The 25,502-nt window shown below is 36.4% G+C and overlaps 1 long non-coding RNA gene across 1 annotated transcript; it reads right to left on the bottom strand.

Annotated features, from left to right (window-relative positions):
- Nucleotides 1–12,799: 12,799 nt before the first annotated feature.
- LOC121384705 lies at nt 12,800–25,181 on the bottom strand. Its single transcript, XR_005959426.1, has 5 exons — nt 25,139–25,181; nt 17,312–17,355; nt 14,946–14,972; nt 14,114–14,128; nt 12,800–13,106 (listed from the first exon to the last, which is right to left on the bottom strand). It is a non-coding gene; the product is annotated as an uncharacterized LOC121384705 (long non-coding RNA).
- Between the last annotated feature and the right edge of the window lie 321 nt (nt 25,182–25,502).

Here is a 25,502-nt window from a genome sequence, read left to right on the forward strand (position 1 = left end):
GCTTGTGAAAAAGCTGAACATGTCGAATCACTTTCTACGTAAATAGTGACAAATGACTTTATAAAATTGAATTACGCTTCGCGTTGTATTAATCTTGAACATTTTGTGCAATATCAATACTAAGGTAACATTTTAAAGGTTAATTGTTTTATATAGTGGGGCAAATAACACCCAATATTTGTCTGAATTGTGCACTTTTGATTAAAAGCATGAAACCTGGCAGATGGATACCTTGACCCATTACAAACATTTTCAGATATGGACCCAAGTCAGGAGCGCCCCCTGGTGTGCAGAGAGGATCTACAGATATCTCACACACCCTTCTACTGGAATAGCTAACACAAATATTGTGCACCCTTGGTTAAAACCATGAAACTTGGCACATATATACCTTGACCCATTACAAACATTTTGAGATATGGACCCAAGTTAGGAGCGCCCCCTGGTTGCCAGGGAGGATCTATAAATGTCAATCACCCCCTTTTAGTGGATCGGCTAACAAAACAATTGTGCACTTTTGGTTAAAAACTTGAAACTTGCCACACACATACTTTGACCAATTAGAGGTATTTTTCTGATATGGACCCAAGTCAGCAGCGCACCCTGGTGGCCAGAAAGGATCTACAAATGTCCCCCAACCCCTTTTAGTGGAGCGGCTGACAAAACAATTATGAATTTTTGGTTAAAAGCATGAAACATGGCACATACATACTTTGACCCATTACAAGCATTTTCTGATATGGACCCAAGTCAACAGTGCCCTCTGTTCGCCAGGGAGGATCTACAAATGTCTGTTGTGAATTCGTGTAGGGGTTTCTTAATAACTTGCACGTACCTTCATTCATATGCATGATTTCACTCATCATTTCTAGATGTAATTGTGAATAGATGAGATGAATGCAGGTGCAGATTTGGGGTGTAGGAGTGGAGAATTAGCAATGTTTTTCATGTGGAGGATTTGTACTTTCATGCCATGAAGCAATCATATGTAGCATGCAAGCCAAACACATTGCATATATCATGAACCTTGACGCATAGATATCATGACACATTAGAAACAGTCAACAACAGCCTCTGTTGACCGGGGGGGGGGGGGGGGGGGGGGGGGGGGGGGGTAACACAAATGTCCTCAACCTCCCATGGAGGAAGTTCTATTCAAAATATCACTACATGAATATTTATAAAATTTACAAAATATGGAGACAAGATATCAAGGGGAAAAGCTGCAACACTTATTATGAGTCTAACCAGCTTTTCACTTTGGTATCATTCTGTTCTAACAAGGTAAAGTTTCTTGGAACATAGGCTAGTGTAGTCACAATCAAAATCTGGGTGCACCTCTAACTTTGACCCAGCCGGAAGTTATTTCGTTTAGTACTACCTAGAGGTAGGGACAGGAATGTATTTTTACCCAAGACGTGGTATATGCCAGTGATGTATAAAATGGAAAGCATTTGCCTGTACCAAAGACAACCCAAATACTCACATTTTGATTGAAGGTAATCAAACTATGGAACCTGTCAATTAGGCTGACAAGCATACGTGTGTTAACAGCGCACACAAGACTGTTGACAAAACCGTTCAGAATGGCATCCCGAGCATGAATTAAAAGACTAGCGTGCTTCCTCGTGGTTACATGGTGGCATAGAACGCTCGGTTCCTTGAAGAATTACTATAACACAATATGTAATGATTATTTTCTTGTCTTCAGGGCAGTCTATAGTGGCAATTTTGGTGGTGATTAATGCAAACAGTTCCTGCTTGATGGCTGGATAATGTAAAACATCTGCCTACTTTCCTGGGCCCCGTTCCACGAAGCGATCTTAACGCTAAGATCACCGTAGGTGTATAACAACCGTACCTACTTAAGGATCTTAAGAATCTTGTTCCTATCAGCAACCTGATATTTGACCAGAATGCCAACAGTATATTTGTTACATTCATCACTATACAGAACATTCTAAAATAGTTGATGTGGTATGGGATACATATATCACAAGCAGCAACAAATAATTCAAGAGAAAAGCAAGGAAAGGTTTTCGAGAAACCAAACACTATGGTATATATGATGCCCTGGGTAAAGAGAAATCATTGGCTTCACAGCTTCACAGCTTCACAGCTTCACAGGATATAACAATACCTTTGCTTCCTTTTGGAAATGTAAAACGAGTCAGGAATGGAGTTAAGACCAGTAACCTGGAACATGTTGACAGAGCAAAGAAGGTGTTATACTGATAAAAGGGCAAGACAGTGAAAACCATTCCACCCACCCAAGATGCCCTAATCATAACGTTGCCTTTTAATCTGGAATCTATAGTATAATACGCAAGGCCTTTTTAACAATTTCTAATCTTTCTGATCGCTTCTCTTCTTTTAATCTTTCTGTGCTCAGGTGTAGTCACCTACCGTACACACACATCGTCAGATATTGATACTAATGGTTTCATTCCCACCAAAATATTGCTCACCTTATATCACCCCACCCATCCCCACTCTCTTCCTGTGTGCATCTCAGCTATTCAAAAGTACATTTAGAACTGATGTAGTGAGAATCATGTATTTGAATGCAAGTACTTCAAAGTTATTAAGAAATCCCTACACGAAGGAGGGGGGGGGGGGGCATTTGTAGATCCTCCTTGGCTAATAGGGGACACTGACGACTTGGGTCCATATTTAAATATGGTATGTATGTGTCAGGTTTCATACTTTTAACCAAAGGTACACACTTTGGGTTTTAGCCAAAACGGGGTGGGGAAATTTGTAGATCCTCCCTGGCCAACATGGTGCTCTCCTGAGTTGGGACCATATCTGAAAATTTTGTAATGGGTCAAGGTACATAAGTGCCAAGTTTCATGTTTTTAATCAAAAGTGGCCCTTTTTTGTCAGCCGCCCTGCTAAAAAGGGTGGGGTGGGGGTGGGAGACGTTTGTAGATCCTCCCTGTCCATCAGGGGCTGCTGCTGACTTGGGCCCATATCTGAAAATGCTTGTAATGGGTCAATGTATACATGTACAAAGTTTCATGCTTTTAACCAAAAGTGCATAATGTTTGTGTTATCTGCCCCACTAATACAGTCGGTACATAAAATATGATATTGTAAATACAGACTTACACATATTGGTTTGTTAATATTTTAAAGTTAATCGGTGGTCTTTTGCTTTTCACTTTAAATATCATTTCTATTACTAGAAACAGCCATTTCATTATAGCGTTATGAATTAAGCACGAACGTAATAAAAGCTTGTAGAAAGTACATAATCTCAATAAGCTAAATAAAGTAGACAAACAAGAACAGGCTATTTTAGTTTCAATATTGGTTACTGTCTACATGAAATCAGGCTTGGTTGTGTATAAAACTTTAAAAATCCACTTTTTAATAATATACCTGTCTATATGACCCATGCGTTATTTGCTTCAAATATAAAGTCCACGACTTTATTCTAGACTTTCGACTCCATTTCTGACTAGTTTCCAAAGACGTTTAAGAGTTTGCCAAGAACAGACAGGCCCGAACCTTCAAAGAAAGTGTACAAATTAACAGAGTTTCTTACACATCTGTTGGTGAGAACATCATGCGTTATTTATGATAACACATACTTGTTTACACACGTACGTGTGTTAACAATTTCAAGACATACGACTGACTGATCCTAGGTGATGACCAGGTCACCAGTGTCATACGTCAAATAAAAAAAAACCCAGCGCGATGGAAATCGATTCCACTGTGACGTATAGTTAACCTGACAACCATGTGTCTGTGACGCGTAAGTCTGTAAATACCTTTTAGTCGAAACAAATAAATGTTAAAATTTGCTTTAAACCTGTTTTTTTAGGATATGTTAGAAATAGAGTAATACATTCGTGTCCGTTAGATACCATTTATCTCACAACTCATTGTTTAAAAACGTATCCAACTCGGTTTTGCTTGCTCGTTAGATATATTTTTAAACAACTCGTTGTGAGATAAATGGTATCTAACGGCCACTCATGTATTATTCTCTATATAATATGGTAAAGTCTGAACAAAAATCAGAATACCTTTGCCCCTGCATATTAAATTATAATCACAAATAACTGAAGAAAAGACAACAAAAAAAACCCCACCATTGATGTATTATTATTATTATGTTTTATTAATGATACATTATACATTTGATGGGATGTTATAAACACACTATTGCTGACCAATGCCGTTTTGTAATGATAAAGCTACACACTGGAAAATATGTAATAAAAGCACACTGACACAAATGCAGTATCATTATAAAACAAAATGTTTTGTTTTAATTATTTAATTGAAGTCAATTTCATATTTCAAATTGATTTTATTAATTTTTTTATTTACAACGCTAACCGGGACGATTTTGTAAAAATGTGATCAATATATTAAATATTGATTTAAAAAGTTATTAAACCCCCCCAAATAAAAACACTAAATAAATATAATGAAGCTTCATGTGGATGTGAGCTTCATGAAAAGATCATTAAGTGACAACGAAAGCTCCTTCGTCTGTCAAAGTGTGTTAGTGTATTATCAAGGGCAGACAAGTCATCGCAGTCATGAACGCTAAACGTCCAGATATAGTGTCGGCATTCTGTAAAAACAAAAACAATAATATAAAAGTCGAGGTGAACACTAAATATTTTGAAAGAATATCCTGAAATAATGCTGATGTTACTGGTTTTTGTTCAGAAAAACAAATCATAACAACAAAACCTTTAATATGAAGGTTTTACAATATCTTGGTCCCACATTCTTCTAGGTTGTACATTTGCAGGTTAAAGTTTAAACTTAAAATTAAAGAAACATTCCTGAGTTTGTTGCATTGTAAGATGTTTCCGACTAATAAAACATTTCTACGATTAAACTTACATATTAAATATATTTTCTTGTTTAGAATAGCAGTGTCTGTATAATCAATGTGTTTCTGGTCATCTCAATATTTGTCTTCAAATAATTTCGTATTCAAATAATTTCGTATGTACAACAAAATAGATTTTAGGAAATAAAATGAAATGTAACCTAGTACAAATATTAGAACGGTTAGAAACACGTTTAATATACAGCCACTAATATTTTATGCAGAAAAATATATTTGATATGTAATTACAATTGTTAAAAAGTCTCTGTTAGTCAATAACATCTTAAAAATTGCAGCAAACTCAGGAATGTCCCTTTAAGAGGCTTTAACCAGAATTTTAGGTAAGGAAGGTTTGAAAAGACTACTGTATATAAAAAGTGGTACTGATTCCAAAAATAGCAGTCTTATTGACCCCACTTAAGAAAACGGCTTGCGGTCATTTGCCCCCCCCCCCCCGGACATTTGCCCCTAGGACATTTCACACACACACACACACACACACACACACACACGGACATTTGCCCCTTTGCTTATTGAGAATCCGGTCATTTGCCCCCCCCCCCCCCTCCACACACTTCAATATTTTTCAATCTTTAAAAAAAAAAATGTTTAGAAATTATTGCAACTGAGATAAATAATGCCATGAATATTTGGCTTCCTTTGCCACATACACACACAAACACATTATTAGGAAGGAAGGAAACTGTGTTTAACGTGCCCCTATCCACAGGGGTTCAGGCACGCCCACTTCGGATTTAGCCTCTGACATCGCCAGTAACCAACTCCGAAGCAGGAGGGGGGGGGGGGGGGTATGGGAAGTGGTGGTTGATGGGGACCATTTAAATATGTGGTAAGACCACTTAATTAAAAAATAATAATAATAATGGACACTATAATAATTTTAATTCTTTTTTTTATATACTTAATATTGCACCAATTATCCTAAAATCTGTTATTAAAATTTACTTTTATATTTAGTTGGTGCCAATAACATTTCTGTTTCGGGCTGGTCGAAATTAAAATAATTATTCTATACTAATATAATTAAATTAAATCTTAACATTAATTAAACTTATTAAGCCCTGGAGGATCAAGGATTCGTAGAGGGGGGAGCATTGCGTCCATTCTTTTTAGCGATCTGACATCCGGGAGACCCATTCCAGCAAGTCCGGATTTCCATGGGTGGGGGCGTTCCAGGGGGGGGGGAGGCCTCCTAACAGGCAAACCTACCGGCCCAAACCGCCAACGCCCTATCGCTCCCAAAAAACTCCCTACCACGGCGTCCCCCACCCCCCCACCCCCTCCCCCCCCCACCCCCAGGTTATCCATATAGCAGGGTGGGTATTATTGTATGAAATGAATGGTATTGATGAACAATGAATGATGATAAGCCCGCAAATCGCCGTCCGGAAAGGTGGGGAAACGTATCAGTATAGGTGGTGATATTGGTTTGTTGATCCACGTTGATTGGTCCCAGAGGAGTCCTCGCTGTTCTCCCCAAGCATTCGTGAGCTCTACACCCGAGGGGGTGCGCCACCTATACGGATGACAACACTTTATTGGGACTGGGAAACTCTTTTTACGTGCCCCTATCCACAAGGGTTCAGGCACGCCCACCCCGGATTCAGCCTCTGACTGCGCCAGTGACTCCGGTAACACTTTATTACCATTGATGTTAACTGTTCTAACCTATATTGTCAAGTGAAAATCATTTAATCTACTTAATAGTGATGGCCTCCAAAACCACACAGACATATATCATTGCCAGTGAGGTTTGTTTATAACAACATAAAATATGTTTTCTTTATTACCATTGATGTTAATTAACTGTTCTAACTGATATTGTTAAGTGAAAATCATTTAATCTACTTGATAGTGATGGCCTCCAAAACCATGGCTTTGACCAAAAGCCGGGAAGACTAAATGTGGCATTATGTGTATATACAGAGTAGGATTAGGCTTGATTAATAAGCATCAAAGGATGCACATGATGTGACTGTGAACGGTGGCTCCCGAACAAATAACATGTGTAAAGCATGGAATCGGGGGTTTAGTACTCTTGTGTGCCATGCTCATCCCACACTGTGGACACTTATTGACTCTTTGCGCAAGGATTATTCTGCAGTAGAGAGAACACTGCGACTCAGTGATATTATTGTTGTTTCGCATTAAAAGGGGCAAATGTCCGGGGAGGGGGGGGGGGGGGGGGGGCAAATGACCTAAAAATTACCTAAAAACGCATGAAAAATCTCAGTTATCAAGCCATATACAAATAAAAATTACAGTCTGACATTTTATTACTATCAGAGTAAAATTTTAATCAACGTACTGTCCATAGATTATTCAAATTAACTCACATGTACAGTAACCAAATCCTATAAATTAAAGTAAAATGTGTTTAGAGTGACACTGTTTAATTATGTTTTAAAAATTAAAACTTCACTATATAATATATATATATATATATATATATATATATATATATATATATATATATATATATACATATATAGTTAGTCAAACCTGTCTTAAGCGGTCACACAAGGGAGTTGATAAAAGTGGCCGCTTAAGACAGGTGGCCGCTGAGTACAGGTTGCCACACATTATATAGTCTTTAAAACATTTGTTGTTTCTTGTTTTACCGTCTGTACTGCTAATCAACGGATGCGTGCTTCACAGTTGACTATAAATCAACTTTTGACATGTCTCTCTTCAGAAATAATGCAAAAAAAAAAAAAAAAAGTGTTTTATTTAACGACGCACTCAACACATTTTATTTACGGTTATATGGCGTCAGACATATGGTTCAAGACCACACAGGTTTTGAGAGGAAACCCGCTGTCGCCACGACATGGGCTACTCTTCCGATAGGCAGCAAGGGATCTTTTATTTGCGCTTCCCACAGGCAGGATAGCACAAACCATGGCCTTTGTTGAACCAGTTATCGGTGCAAGTGGTTTACACCTACCCATTGAGCCTTGCGGAGCACTCACTCAGGGTTTGGAGTCGGTATCTGGATTAAAAATCCCATGCCTCGACTGGGATCCGAACACAGTACCTACCAGCCTGTAGACCGATGACCTGCCACGACGCCACCGAGGCCGGTATAGAAACAATGCAAATGGAATGTATTAAATTAATCGTTCTCAACAAGTTTGTTTTCTTTTTCTATTTAATTATTTAATTCCTATTTCATGCGATGTATTGTCATAGTAAGTGAATCTACAAATGCCAAGCGTAGCCTGCCCAGAGGCAATTAGATGCATTGCTGAGTCATACTTTCTTAATTGATACACAGTAGAGATGTCAGAACTGAACGGGTACTAGTATTCCTGAAGGTGTGAAGATCAGTTATTTGCTGCACCTTATCGCTGTTGTTAAAATATCCCTTTTGTATAGTAGTAAACATTTAATGTGGCCGCTTAATACAGGTATTAGCGTTAGACAGGTGACCGCTTATTACAGGTGCATTTACATTATAAATCGTTTAGCAGGGGAAAAAGTGGCCGCTTAAGACAGGTGACCAGGTGATATATATATATATATATATATATATATATATATATATATATATATATATATATTGATGTAGGCGTGTATGTATGGATGTAGGCATGTAGGTGGGTGGGTTGAATGCATGTATGTTTGTGTGTGTTTATGCTGCCTGTATGTCTGTATGTGTATCTGGTTATGTAAATGTGCTTGGTGTGCATATGTAGCTATGTCCCAGTTTTGGTAATACATTAATGTTGACTTTCACTTATAAGTCAGCGTAATATCCTACTACTCAACCCACATGATGATATCCCGGCTCTTCTTTCACAAAAATCTCTCTCTCTCCATTTATCTCTCTCTCACATAAAAAAACCCCATACATTTCATCCTTTTTTTAAATTATATGAACGACGTACATAAATATTTAAAATACGCACATGATATATATATATATATGTATACATTATTAATACGTGAACCGCTGGGAACAAGAAGATGCATAAGAAAGTTACAAAATTAGGTCTGTTCAAAGAGGGAATAATACACTGACCACTTGGTGAAGAATTTGTTAAGATTGTTCTTACTAAAATAAATACATTTTCCTGCTTTATATCTTTGTTTAGCTTCGTTTTGGGAATGAATAATATTTAATTGAACTCTTTGCACTTTACATTTATATATAAAGTATTTAGCTAATAATAGTAACAGGTCAAAAATATTATCTGTGTAATATTATCTTTACATTTAAATATCACTAGCTCAAGAGAAAGCTTTAAATTATATATATGCTTACATGAGTTTGATAACCAATTTAAATAATCATTCCAAAAGTTCTGAACAATTTTACAAGTTTTATTTATTGCGTGGTAACAAATGGTTTTAACTAGATAGTGTGCCAATCAAGGTCTGAAATAAAATAATTTTGCCATTTTGATATTGCAGAATTTAGCTTTTCAGAAGTTATAAGTGCACGATAATACAGTTTCGAGCCATTTCTGATAGAACAAAGTTTTTGTTGAACGGGTGAATCATCTAAAGGAATATTTGTCTCTATTTTATTCAGTTTCGTTTTCCTAAAGTAAGCCTTATACTCTAAAAAAAAGATGCACTTAATTCGTATAAATTATTAAATGCGCTTAATGTTAAAAGGTTGCTGTATTCATCAACAAGATCACAGATTTGAGAAACACCTTTCCCAAGCCACTTCTTTTTAAAAAAAAGATTTGCTGTTAATTTTTATATTGATATTATAAAATAAATTGGTTCTGATAAAGTCTTCAAAAGACGAAACTTTAATTAATGACCAAAAGTCACGGAATGCAATGATAGTCTTTCCAAAATATATTTGTTTTTACATTTTTTAAGCACTCCACATTAAATGTACTAAATGATTTACAACATAAAGAGAAGGACCCCTCCGACATAAACACAAAAGCAACGACATGGCTGTATTATGCATTTGCCTTTAAAACGTTCTTACAAATTATTAACTACTCATTTATAATCCTTCCATTGTTTTTGTTTTTTGTAATTTGTAATCGTGGTGTGTTACTTAAAAGTCCACGAAGATGATCACCAGATGAGGACTAATTAGTATCCACTTGAAGTTCCGACTCCAACCCAAATGTAGTTTAAGGAGGTGTAGGTTATACACCACTTAGTGTTTCATGACTTGTACATCTGATATTATTGTGTTCACAATTTGCTATTCTGGGCAAGTCCAGCCAAACGATCCCTTATTGCCAGTTGATAGTAGCAGCATATGCCAGCATCAGCTCTCCCTCGTAACATTAAAGCAATTAAAGGGACTTCTCCTTTTAAGCTAAGGTATTTTCATCAGCAATTTGCACTCCGAGCTATGCCTTCGATGAGGAAAGACGTGTCGCTCTGCTCTTTCGAGTTGCCCCCCCCCCCACCTGGGGGGACTTATTGCAAGCTACGGCTCTTTGTTAGAGTACCGCGTCGCTTACATTGGCTCACGGGCAACCGTGACTTTGGTGTATGGCGACGCGGTAACGAACACGACGAACAGGAAGGGAAGAGGAAGGAGGAAGAGGAAACCTGCACCAGGGACGGCTCAGGGGGGACCTAAACTGGCGGCTCAACCGCCAGCGGCGGTCCTGTCTGCGTCGCCGCCCCCACCCCCAGAACCCGATCAACCAGTGCCAGCCGACGCAGATACCTCTGAACAGACTGAGCCAGCGGACCAGTCGACGCCGCTGTTGGACACAGCGATCTGCGAAACTCCACGGCGTGCGTCTCCCGTTCCAACCCCTTCGAGGCGGTCGGCGTCGAGTCCCCCACCCCCGGGGGGCTCCGCCAAGACCCCTATGGATGGCGCTGCTGCGAAGCGGAAGGCCGTCACCCCACCGAGTAGTGACCAGCCAGCCAAGGCCCGGCCTTCCGCGACCGCCCGGGGCAGGGACGCCGCCTGGAGCCTAGCCATCTCCAAGATCAAAGGCCAGTACGCTCGATACTTGGTCGGGGACACCTCGGACACCAGCTCACTGCCGGGAGGCATTCTTGAGGGCAACTTTAAGAAGTTTCCTGACGGAGTTGAGTGTGCCATCCACGCCATGGAACTACGAGACGGGAAGTTTGGACTTGTGGTGACGTCGCGCCGAGATGATCTCTACAGACAGGGAATACTCTTCGAAGACATGGACAACTACACCATCCACAGAGTACTGAAGATCATCGCCGGTGCCCATTACGTCGAGCTAGCTAAGACCTTGCTAGCCCACCGTTGGAGGAAACTGGTGCCACAGTTCAACGCCAAGCACTTCATCTCGTCCCCGTAGTCGCCAACCGTTCCTAGGGCTTAGTTGGACTTTAATTGTGTTTTTTTTTGTTTTTTTGGTAAACAGTCCGACGCACTTTATTTTGGCAGCCCGTCTAAATTGCTCAAATCACCTTAAAACCCTTTCGGTCGAGCAGTCTAATTTTGTTCTTTGGACTTAAATTTTTGTCCAGACATGAGTTGTATGAATGAGCTCATTTTGGCTTTAGGTCTTTGACCTAACTACTAAATTCGTATTCCAAATTCCGCCCACCTTAAACTCACACGCCCCCCCCCCCCCCCCCCCCCCCCCCCCGGACCGGACCATTTAGATCGGACTTTAAACTTTTAGACCTCCGTTCAAAATTATATGTCGAAATTATTCTCTTTTTTTTTAAATATTATTAAATAGTCCGATCCTCTCTTCTTTCTCTTATTTATTTTTGGACTGTCCATCTAAAATGCTCCAAATTATATAAATATTCGGCCGAGCAGTCAATTCTTTTTATTTTTGGCTTGTAACTTTTTATTTATTATTATTTTTTTAATTCTATTAACTTTTTTACTAATAGCTATTTTCAAAATTCTGCCCATTTTCAACTCTATCCTCCCCTCATCCCGAGTCAGGCCACCGATCTTATCGGAGGTCGGACTCTGGATGGGCGTGTTCGAAACCCTAGTGGTATATGGACACGTTAAATTGTTATCTATCTATCAGCAATTTGCGTTAATCTTATCACCAGTAATATACTAAATCTGCCATTAGCGTATTCAGTACCATATCTCTGCATAAGACTGATTCCAAAAGAAGTTCTAATAGTTGTGACGGTATGCAGCAATCACTCACTGTAAGATCCTTTGTCTACAGAGGAGAGCTGGTCCTGACCATGATTTACGGTTCCAACTTCGTCTCTAAGAGGACTGCCACTTCATTGCTTGAGCCAGTATTGACACAAAAGGATCGTTTTGCGGCTTCCGTAAACAAAGGGGCGTTTAAATTAATACACGAATGTACATATAATACCATTTCAAGCAAGGAACTTTAAATATTTTACATAACAGATAACCTTTACAAGCACAGGCACTAACAGCCAACGGTTTTTCTCCCATCTGATTTTCAAAAATATACATGGTTTATATGGTATACGATAGAAAAGTGAGACTTGGGGTTAAACTATTTGTTACAAGTCCAGGTGATTAGAAAATAGCTTTGTTGTGTGATTCAACGTTTTTGTTTTATGATGGTTTTGGTTTGATATTGGTGTTTGTCATCTGACTCTAGCATTATTGATGGTCATTTATGCAATTATACTGATTAAAAATCAGAAAAAGGAACTATTCAGTTTCATTTCGTTATTCATTAAATCAAATTTATTTCTTCTTTGTTGTGTTTGGAATTTCTTTTCTTTTCTTTTTCTTCTTTTTTTCTTCTTTTTTTTTTATTTTTTATTTTATTTTATTTTATTATTTTTTTTTTTTTTTTTTTTTTTTTTTTTGGGGGGGTAATCGAAGAGTAGTCATCTAGTTAAGAGACGAGTCTGCCTATAAACTAATGTTTGTTCACAAATATTTTGTCAGAAAACCAGTTTATATAAATGAAGTTTTTATTTACAAACATCTGTCTGTTTCATTGACGATTTCAGATTTAAAACTATAACACATTGTTTATGTTCATATTTTTAATGCAGCAGAACAGCACTGATAACGTTTTACGTTTTTACATAAATTATTGCATTCAATTATGTATACTACTGACTTTTGATTTGTGACATACTGATTGGTAAAGTTTAGAAGCACATTATAGTGTATCACAGCAACACTACAAATAGTATATAGCACAGTTCAAGTGACATCAACTTTATGGCGTCCGTGGTCACCTCAATCTAAACCTCACTGTAATCAGGCATTCAGTAAGGGCAGACAACTCATCTCGATCATAAAGAACGAAGCAACAGACGTAGCAGCATCATTCTGAAAAGATGAACATGAAAAATCTTTTACTTTAGCTTTCCGTGTTAATAATTACATTGCTAATTTAAATATATTTGTTACTCGAATTTAGCTGATAGTAATACCTATTCACATACCCTAGTAGCAATTTGCTTTACAATTTTTTGATTTTGCAAAGATATATATATATATATATATATATATATATATATATATATATATAGTGTTTTTAGGTGTTTTTTTACAAATTTGATAAAACAAATATTAGGTAGTCTCTTCATTGTTAATTGTGTTCAGCATGCATTATATAATTTGAAAAATCAATGTACCTGATTTGGCAGTCTTATTTATATATGAGAAAGTTAAAACATTAGAAAAGGAGAAATGCAAATAAAAACAATCCACAAATGGCTTTTTGAACTGAATATTCATAAACAATAAACACAAACTTTAGGACCATGTTAATTCATATATATCAGTATTTAACTATCAGATAATATGCTCTTTATAATCCCGACTTTAATATTCGAGGTACGTACCTTTTCTGTTCCACATAGTATGGCCACAAACATTGGATTTGCCAACACTAGCAGTTTAATCAAACTGTCATGTTAACTAATGTATAATTTAACAGTAAGTAAACACACACGCAAAAGCAGATAATACTATGCATTGCTTACTAACCTGACTCAGTACCTTTAAGCCCAAATTTGTCTTACCAAATGCTAATGTTGCATTTTAAAAATATTTATAAGTTTGCACTTGTCTTATTACGTAGGAGTCCCATGTGCTGTACGGACTATCGAGCTTTAGTTCTCACCAAAGTCGGGACAGTTTTTACGAGACTTAGAATATATCAAACACCATTTTTAAATCCGTTTGTTTGATAAATGTACATGGTGTACCTGTCACACTGCAACTTAAAGTTACGCAGTGATACCATCACATCAATTTTTATAAACTCAATTTCAAACCGGATCAACCAATAATGCGCTCCACTTGAGGTGCTCCACATCAGACGTACATACCTTTTTACCATGGGGCTGAAATTAAACAATCGTATTAGTATTTAAAAATAATTAAATATGTACAAATTATTGGCACTGAAACGTAATATGTATAAACAAAACACTTCTGGTTATACAGTATCAAGTTCACAATGCAAGTTTTCTTCTAATGCCTTTGCAAAGGTTATCAATTTTATTTGGTTTCAATGCTGTTCACAAATGGTTTTTGGAAAAGAAACAATTGGATAGCATAGAAATAAAATGGGTGTATTTTTACTTTATATATATGAATTTGAAAAAGGCAAAAATGTTATTACACAACTGAACTTCTGCTAGTGGTGTTTTATATCATATTTATAAGGAATCAGTGTTACGCTGAATTACAGAATGCATGATACTGTTTCAAGGATGTTAACTTATTTCTGTATTAATAATAAACTTTACATCCATAATAACGATGAAACTGTCGATTAATGAAAATAGATGCCTGCATATATGTCTGTTATAAAGTATTTGATATTCTCGCTTAAAAAATGCACGTTTCGGAGATACAATTTGTTTCTTAATTTTCTTCCTTGACATTCAAGATGGCGTATATATAGCAACAATGAAACATAACATTCCTAGGTTAATGTGTATGCTGGATTTCAAATATTCAAGGTCTGAAGAAGTAAAAACAACTACACACATTTCTTATATAGAAGATGGCAAAGTTTAAGTTGGAACTCATCATTTCACCTTGTGGCTATATTATTTTTTTTTTTTTTTTTTTTTTTTTTTTTTTTTTTTTGTTTACTATTATGACAGTTTATTAGTATTCGCATTATATGGTATTATTCATAGCTGTACTTACAGTGCTGCCCTTATTGTTACCTCCACTCTGAAATACAATACAAGAACATTGCAATATGGTTTACAGCAATCACATTTGCATTATTGTGCACTGTTTTCTAGTGAAAAATAGTTCCAGTAGGGTTTGTTGGGGGGATTTTGGGGTTTTGTTGTTGTTGTGTTGTTTTTGGGGGGTTTTGTTTAGGTTGGGGGGGGGGGGTCTTTTTTACATATTTTCTCTTGTAGGTTTTTTTAAAACATATTTGTTTGCTCTGTATTAAGCAAGTGACCATTTTTATTTTGTTTACAAGACGATATGGATTTCCCTACATGACATAATGACAGGGCGAAGTGATAAAAAAAAAAACCTTCGATTTAATCAACCTGAATTCGCCCTGCCATCGTGTCTGAAGTGAAATCTATAACGCTTGTAAAAAAAATAGTAGCGGTCACTTGCACAGTATCGGGTGAATGGTAAATAACTTAAAGAAAGCTGGGACTGAACACCTCTCCGTAGTTCGTAGAGTAAATTGCAATCAACCAAATCTTTGAAGAGTCACTGACGCACTACAAAATCATGCAACATGTCCAGAAATGTCCTATTACTTTTTTATGAGTGACTAAATATTTAGTACCGATAGTCCTATTACTTTTTTATGAATAAAATAAATATTTAAAAACTTAGTTCAGTTTCCTTAATAAGACTTTTGATAAATGATTTACAAATATTACGCGCTATACCGTTTATTATAATTTTGTTATGGTTGCTAAATTAACATATTTACACCGCCTGGTTGAATTGATGTAAAAAAAAAAAAAAAAAAACAGAATATTATTATTTCACATTACGATATAGCTTTCAGAAGTAACTATTCTTCTAAATTACTGTTGAAATCATTATTAAAATAATATTTATAGTCTTTATAGAAATTGTTTGTGCTCTGACCGGTTCATCAAAATAAAGTCCATATTATATTCGTTTAAATACAAACACTAATAGGCCTAATTGCTTTAAAATTTAATCATGATTACCATAGGCATCGGGAAATGCCAGCAACTGGAAGGACCAGTAATATACTCAACAACGAAAGTTTAGCTATGTTAAAAGAAATGGCATAACATTTATAAATTAACCTATTTTTATTAATTAGTATTCACATCTGAAATGTTTACCATTTACAAACAACATAAACTCATCAACCTTTGCCTTAACACAACAGGAGGACCTGGTTTTCTTTTAAGGTTATTCAACCATGGCAAATTTAGACATCATAAAAGATATTTGCTCAACTTTCGTTGTTGAGTATATATTTACATGTTGATTCGCCTTCCAGCAGGAGAAGGGGTCAGTGTATTATCTTAAGAGTTCTAGAGGTCAATATCTCACCCCAATTTCGACGCGTGTGTGCGTGTGTGTGTGTTACATACCTGTGAGAGATAACGGAGTTTAATAACAAAAGCGTACGTCACCTTATGAGATACCGTTTTCCTTGACATAGCTGGGATATAAATGCTAACGCGATTGGCCAACAGCACATTAAAGGAGAATGGGGCCAACACAATGTGATGTACGATTTTATAAATTTCCTATTGAAAACACTGTGCTGAGGTCAGCCATACCTAGCAGAGAAACGTCCGGCTGACTGATTTATGCGCTTCATGTTAAAAAGAATGACCACTTCGGAAACCAGTCAAAATAGTTCGCAAACGTTAGCGTAAACATACCTACCTGCCTCGGTGGTGTCGTGGTTAAGCCATCGGACATAAGGCTGGTAGGTACAGGGTTCGCAGCCCGGTACTTGCTCCCACCCATGGTAAGTTTTAACGACTCAATGGGTATGTGTAAAACCACTACACCCTCTTCTCTCTCACTAACCACTAACAACTAACTCACTATCCTGGACAGACAGCCCAGATAGCTGAGGTGTGTTCCCAAGACAGCGTGCTTGAACCTTAATTAGATATAAGCACGAAAATAAGTTGAAATGAATGAATTAATAAACATACCTAAGGGGTTTGGTAAATTATGAGTAATGATGAAAGTAATCAATGTAATCGATTGCGATTGCGATTACATGGCATTCTCAGACATTGTAATTGATTACGTTTCCGATTACAATCGATTACGATTGCTGATTTCGATTATCCCATCCCTGGTGTGTACACACACACACACACACACACACACACACACACACACACACACACACACACACACACACACACACACATATATATATATATATATATATATATATATATATATATATATATATATATATATATATATATATATATATATATATATATATATATATAACACCATTTTATTAAAATATTGATTAAAGTGTTGTTAAAGTGTTGTTAAAGAGTTGTTAATTTACTTACAGTCGGAGTGGTTTTTGAAGCTTCTAGTGTGGGTGCCAAGAGTACTACAATATAAAATTAATATATTTACACAAACACAATATTTTAAGTACTGAAATACTGTGACAGCCACAGAAACAAACAAGTATATATAAAAGGTTTTATTATCCACATAGTTCAAGATATTCCGGGAAATATAACCAGTATAACCCATGTGTGTCATAATGATTTTATGTGCACAACAAATGAAGTAATTTTGTGAAGTGACGTCATAACTTAATGCGGCTTTCCCAGTCTTAGATCTGCGTAAACGCTGACCACAATGATATTATTTCGGATCATAAAAATCCGATAATTGGATAATGTGGATAATAAATAAATTATTACACTCGCGTGTGAATCGTATTGACTTACGAAACTCGTGTCAGGATTCATATTAGTTTACCAGCCAAATCTGAAAAGAGGCCTAGGTTTAGGAGTTAGTACAAGTGGTCGGGTAGAAAAATGCCAATGGTATCAGCTGTCAGGGGAATCTATGGGGTAATCACCAGGGTGGATGTAGGTTCTGAAATTGGTGCAATTATATTTTTTACAGAAGCGTTTCCATGGTTACCAACAAAAATCAAAACTAATAACTAAATTCCTATAACCTTTTTATTATAGAAGATAGAAACAAACTTCTGGTGTTGGATGAAAGGTTTGACCATTCTCTTAATATTAATATCCATTATTGTTATGCAAAATGTATATTATATGGTATGTAGGGTCTTGGTAATGTTGATTACGCCGTAGTTTTCATGGTAACGTTAATGACTATTTTGGTTGTGGAGCAGTTATCTTCCCCTGTTTAACTTTCTATACGTCCTATAACCTTTTTATTATAGCAGCTAGAAACATAATTTTGGTGTTGGATGAAAGGTCTGACCATCCTCTAAATATTAATATCCATTATTTTTATTGTGGAGCTAATTTGCAAACATGAAAAAATGTCCTTTCGAAAAAGTAGCTTTTTATTTTTATTTGTTCATTTCTGGTGCATGTTTCCAGCTCAGTGTAGTGTCATTTAGTAGTACATATATCTGTGCTATGAAACAATTTATATTGGTAATATTAATTAAACCTTAGTTTGCATGTTGACGTTAATGACCATTTTGATTGTGGAGCAGTTATCTTCCACTGTTAAAATTTCTATAACTCTTATAACGTTTTTATCATAGAAGCGAGAAACACAATTTTGATGTTGAATGAAACGTCTGACCAGCCTCTAAATTTTAGCATCCATTATTATTATTGTTATTGTGGAGCTAATTAGAACAAAAATAAATTTGTTGTGATGTCATAATGATATGCAAATTAGCTAAATGGCAATTAGGACTGCTATATTTGTTTAAACACAAAACTCTTGTTCATTGCAATACTTGTGTTCATAGCATACTAACAATAGGTATCGGAAATTTGAACAACGGACGGCAACTGCTCTGCTACCAAACTAATTATTAACATCACCATGAAAACTAAGATTTAATTCACATTACCGTGACTCTACATCCCATACAATTTACATTTTAAATACAACACACACACACACACACACACACACACACACACACACACACACACACACACACACACACACATATATATATATATATATATATATATATATATATATATATATATATATATAAAGTGACTTTTTAAAACGAAAACACTATTTTTTCCTTTTATCATGTATCTGGCGTCATAATTTATGCATAAGGTAAGAAAATCCGAGTAGGACTATGGTTCCTAAGAAATGAAGGTTCAGTTCCTACGTTCCTTTTACACAGGGAATTCTAGTAATGCGATCTTTACATGCTTTTTGGTGTCCAGTTTCCTTTATCAAAATCCTCTGGTCGTTTTAATAGTTGCCAGTAGTCCAAACTGGATTTGGTTTCCAAATAATGTCGTACGTACAAAAAAAAATATATATATATATATATATATTGGGAAATAAAATTAAGTTTAACCAGCAATCTGATTAAAATTAGCTCTACTGGTCTCACCAGTAGATCTAACAGCATTGCATGGAACCCCATGTCCAGGTGACATTTCATCTGTAAATAACAATTTAAATATCGACCAATTACACTTCGCCTTTGATAGCGTTATTCGGGAGCATACAAATTCTAAAAATATCGGGCGAGACTATTTATGCAATAGGCGAACGTGTTGGTCTATTTCAACATTGAATAAACAGGGGAAAAAGTGCAGTAATAAACTCTGGATTGTATACTAGTATAAACAGAATTTATGGCTATATCATCACGGGGTTTTTTTCGTCTTGAAACGAATTTTATACAAAATTTTATATTGAAATTAGTTTCCGGCATACTTAGTAATTCATCCGAATCGTTTCGTATACCCTCGGCATAATCTCGAACGTTTTCAAATTATTTTCAAATCACTGGCATGATTTTGCAAGTAAGGTTTTGATTGGTCGAATGAAAGATCAACTGGACATGAGCTCCAACGGGCTGCTGGTAGATCCACATGTAATAGTGGAGCTAACTTTAATTAGATTGTTTAACCAGGAACGAATACCAATACGACCACAAACACATTTAATACACCGTCTCTGATATTTTATGCATACAGTTATATATATATATATATATATATATATATATATATATATATATATATATATATATATATATATATATATATATATATATATATATATGTGTGTGTGTGTATGTGTGTGTGTGTTTGCAGCCATAAAACGTCCCGTGGTGCAGGGGTGTAACATTCTCTTTGAGTGGCCAATACAGCACAAATCCCCTTGTTTTCTTCGAGATACAATTGAAATTTTGAGTAAAAGTCAGTATCTATCTGTGATATTTGTATTTTTGCACAGTTCTTTACACTGTTTTTATTTAAGTCTTGAATTTTTATATTGATGTTGATCATCACTTTATTTGTTTGCATTACCATAGTTTGACACCCAATAGCTGATGTATTTTTCGTGCTGGGGTCTCGTTAAACATTACTTCATTCCATAAAAAGTCTATATTAGTCAATAACAAACTCAGGACTTTCCCTTTATTGTTATCAACTACTGATTATTATATAAATGGTAGAAAGACATTCAATAATAATCTTGTACGTAACGGTAATCATGATAAATTAGGAAAACAAACAGGGAACACCTTGTAATGTCAGACATAAAGATGACTAATTTCGTTTAGAAATGAAGTTAACAAATTACTAAAATGTATATAGTAGATAATATGTTTGTACTTACCGCAGGGTTCGTACGCTCTTTGAAAGCTTTTGAAAGTTTGGGGAAAATGACCTTCCATTTTCAAGGCCTTGAAAGTCTGTGAAAAATGAATAAATCCAATGAGGTCTTTGAAAGTTTGTGAATTTCCAATGAGTTTCAACAGTAACATTCGGGGGTGGGCTGGTGATGGGAATTTAAATAATAATAATAATATGAAAAATAAAAATAAAATATTCGTGTTCTTCATAATTGTGATCGCTACAATATCTGTTTATAGCCAGTTACATCATACAGCAGGCCTTGCCTTGAAAGGTGCGCGGGTGCGATCGCGCTCATACAGCGCACGTTATTTCAATCTGGCGAGTGTGAAAAATAACGCACGTTACACTTAACAAACAGCGCACGTATTTTGTATAATTTTGTATATTGATTGCCACTATTTACCGTATGTAGATGATAGAAAGATCCGTTAATATTACAACAACAAAAAATGTTACGAGAACGGTAGCGTCCATGCAAGATTTTAATATATGACTGGTACTTATCTTTGCTATACAAATCGGAAAATACAGGTTTAATAGACATCTTCGAAGACGTGTTAATCCAATCAAAACTTCTTTGCCTATTTAATTTATTATTAATTAGAAACAGTGCACTTTTTTAAGGTAATAGATCACATCGTCTGATAAGAATAACTCATTTATACTGTTCATATAGTTATGACAAAAAGAGAAAAGGGACATAAATAGTGGCTTCTGTAGCCTACACAAATGAACTCGTTACTGAAATCAGCGAAGTCGGTAAAATTGTCTCGATTAGAACATAACTGTTAGCCAACAAAACTTACGTGAGGTCCCGAAAATGGCAATGATGTAATTTTATACTTAGAACACTATAGAAAGAAGAAATGTAGACGAAATAATAAGAAGGAAAAGAAATACTAATAGGTATGTAGGAATAAGCCTAGGTATTTTATTACGTCTATTATTTTTCGTTTTTATCTTTAAAAAAAAAAATCAAATAAAACTTCATTTAAATATTTGTATTTCAGCCACAGACCGTGTGACTGGAACATAATTTGATGCGCAGTACTCTGTGGCATATTGACCAATCAGAGCTTTCGGGGTCAGATTATTTTTACTCTTGGAATTCTGCACGCACACGCTGGTCTACTTGACAACTTAATAATATGAGTCTGTAGTGCACACCTGAGATGCTTGGGTCGTAGTTCATGAACCACCTCCTCGGAACCAGTGTTTCTTCCCATCCCAGCTATCCTAATCATGTTCGTTGTACTTAATAATTGAAATTCAAGAGACTGCCTCACTGCTTCATGATGTCTAGCACATTATTTTTATGTCATCTACACTGAGAAACAAACCGATCCAACTTTAAAGGAATGGTGGGTATTTCATGTTAAAAACAACGCACACAATATAGGTGATTCATTTTTAAATGTTCAAACATTAAATTTGTTTTCGTGATTATAAGTTTTAAAAGGCCAAGATGCCTTACACACCTGTTACCTCAGTTCAAACTGAACGTTTAAAGAACTAATATTGCAGTAACAATGAACATAACCAGCTGGATATCATTAGATAGTGCTATATGAAAGAAGAACGGATTAACTGTATGATGAATGTTGAATTAAAAGAAAGTAAGCTTCCAAAATTTTGAAGTGAGAAGTTTGTGTGAACGCTGTTACCGGCAAAGAACAGAGTCAAAACAATGATATTACGCATTTTGACACTTCAGACTGTCTGTAGATACCTGAAGAAAAACTATACTACTATATTTTCATTGTCACTGATGATATACCGAAGTGTGTGTGTGTGTGTGTGTGTGTGTGTGTGTGTGTGTGGGTGTGCGTGTGGCTATATATATATATATATATATATATATATATATATATATATATATATGTGTGTGTGTGTGTGTATATCTGAACCGCAAAAGAAACGTCATTTTCTCCAATGCTAATAAAAATTAAGAAATAATTACTCTTTTATTAAGTTTATTTAAGAAACGCATCTCCCCTCATTCCACTGCATGTCTTTGCGACACATTGTGACATATCGATTCAAGTGAAGCTTAGACGGTTCGCCGAAACGCACACTCAAAAACTAACGTGGGTCGAAGATGCAGTCATTTCTTGGAAATCTTAAAATGCTCGTGCACCTCGTGGTAGGTATGGGTATAACTGCAAACTTCGATTGCTAACCTGGCATTTGGATATAAAGGCCGTGCCACGATTATCAACAAACCAGCGAGAACAAGCTATTGGAAGAATAAGAGCCGGACAGAGTGCGCAGATCGTTGCAAATGCATATAACGTCAACGTCAGGACTATCTACCGTCTGCAACATCGGTATAACACCACCAACTACCGCCCGCGCAGTGGTCGTCCCCGGGTCACTACACCACGTCAAGATCGCTTTATTGTGCGCCAACATCTGCAAGACCGCTTCACCACGACCACTGAGACGGCTCGCCATACCACTGGAACACAGCAACGACCCATCAGTGCCGACACGGTCCGTCGCCGCTTGGCCTCCAACAATATCCCTTGTCGATGTCCGGCTCGGGGCCCTATTCTTACAAACCGTCATCGACAGGAACGACTGCAATGGGCCACAGCTCGTCAACATTGGCGCTATCAGCAATGGAGAAGAGTCCTCTTCTCAGATGAAAGTCGATTCTGTATTTCAACGGTGGATGGCAGAGTACGGGTCTGGCGAAGAAGAGGTGAACGGTACGCAGATGCATGTGTGATGGAGACAGACTCCGTGGGGTAGGAAAAGCATCATGGTTTGGGGAGCTATCGGGATCAACCATAAAGCTGGACCTGTGGTCTTTCAGAATATTGGCCCAGGTCGAGGTAATGGCGTCACGGCTCTGCGATATATCGACTAAGAACTTCGAACTCGCATTGTGCCCTATTTTGGCCGTCGCCAGAATCACATGTTACAGGAGGACAATGTCCGCGCCCACACTGCCAGAGTCACCAAGGACTTTCTACAGCAGCACAACACCAGAACCGTGCCATGGCCTGCTCTCAGTCCGGATTTGAATCCATTAGAGCACTTGTGGGACGAAGTCCAAAGAAGACTCGGTGAAGTGCGACCAAGGCCGATAACTCCAGCAGATCTTGGTGTAGCTTTCCTCAGGATATGGGCTGCGATTCCAATGGCCTTTATCAACCGCCTTATTCACTCCATGTACAGGAGATGCGTGTCTGTGGCTCGTGGAGGCCACACGAGGTATTGACTTGCAACGCCCAACTGACGCCTGCGATTTTAAATGCCCTTCTACGAACTATGAGGAAACATTCCCCAACTCTGTTGCAGAAGTGTGCAAAAAATTAACTTTCTCCGATGTTTCCATTCATGTATTCGTACATTTGAAAAACATACTGATACTTAAAATCCAACTGACGTTTCTTTTGCGGTTCAGTATATATATATATATATATATATATATGAGTAGTTGCGTCGTTTGTGCGCAGAAGTACGTACGTTTGAATATTTTTGACGAATTTGACTTTTGCATCGGGAAAGTAAAGAAATGTCTGTCATATTCACGGAAATGTTCGTAAAAATAAAATAAAACCAGCAAACAAAGCAAGATTGAACTTTACCCATTCATAAACACGGCACATTTCTTAATACCTTTTTTATGATTTTCAAAGACTGTCATCTGAAAGAAAACTTAAGTTTAAGAACTATTTCTGTCTGTTCACAGCTGTACTGGTATCTGGTTATTGAAGTTACATGATTGTCACACCGTGTGCTGGTTAAACTCTCTTTACAGATACTTGTCAAAAATATATTATCCTTATATGTTTTAACATAAATATCTTTCTGGATATCTGTTTATATATTTATTAAAACTCAGACCAAACCAAAACAAATTTGTTGCCATCATAACCTTTCATTTGCTCGACTTATTAAACGATTGCAAGACATCATAATTGTTACATTCCTTTTCCTAAAATGTTCTCTGTTAACATTAGTTCTCGAGGACTTAAATTATTTAAAATATTTTTTTATATAAATTATTATAAGTGCATGTTTTGTTAAACAGCATAAATGTTTTGTTAAAATACTAAACGTATCACCCACCGAAACAGGTTACGTAGTTAACAATATTTACTGCTGATGACAAGCTACCTGCATTTAACATTATGGTATTTGACTAACAGATGCCGTCTCAGGAGACACGTTGTTTTCAGACATGCACCACCCAAGTGCATGTGACTCCGGAATCCATCTGTTGACAGGCACTTTTGATTCTATCACTACTTATAAGGCATTTCGATATGTATATTTATTTATTTATTATTACCACAAATGATATCCATAAGCTATCAAGTACAAATTATTATTAACCTAGGATAAATATTGTACATGTTACTAATCAGTAAAGATAGGTATAGGTTTTTGGGGGCCACTCAATATATGTTCAAACGTATTAGAGCTTTTAACAAAGAATTAAAAAACGTGTATACAGATGATATTGTCACCATATTTAAATACGAAAATGTATATAAAATAACCAAACAAAAATGTATAAGCTCATCTTACCTCTGAATAAAAATCTGATAAAAGATAACTGTCGATATTAAGTGACACTTACTCAAAATCTGTGTCGTTTTATACTCTCGGCGTATTCCATATTTGGTAATCGTTGCTAAACACAAGTGATAACAGGTCAATTTAGTTGAAAGGGGAGATGGCAATATATACTGAACAAAATAAGAAACTTCCGCTAACTTTGCTTGAACATAACTTGATGAAAACAAACCGGGGGAATAATTGTTATATATGCGTTTAAAGAGTGTTCCATGATGCATCGTTTGGTCCACAAATCATGGCCATAGGTTAACAGAAACTGGGAGAAATTTTGACCAAGTGTAGTAGGGGTTAAAAAAAACCCCACCCACTTAAT

This window comes from Gigantopelta aegis, chromosome 10 (genome assembly GCF_016097555.1).
Source record: "Gigantopelta aegis isolate Gae_Host chromosome 10, Gae_host_genome, whole genome shotgun sequence".
NCBI lineage: Eukaryota > Metazoa > Mollusca > Gastropoda > Neomphalida > Peltospiridae > Gigantopelta > Gigantopelta aegis.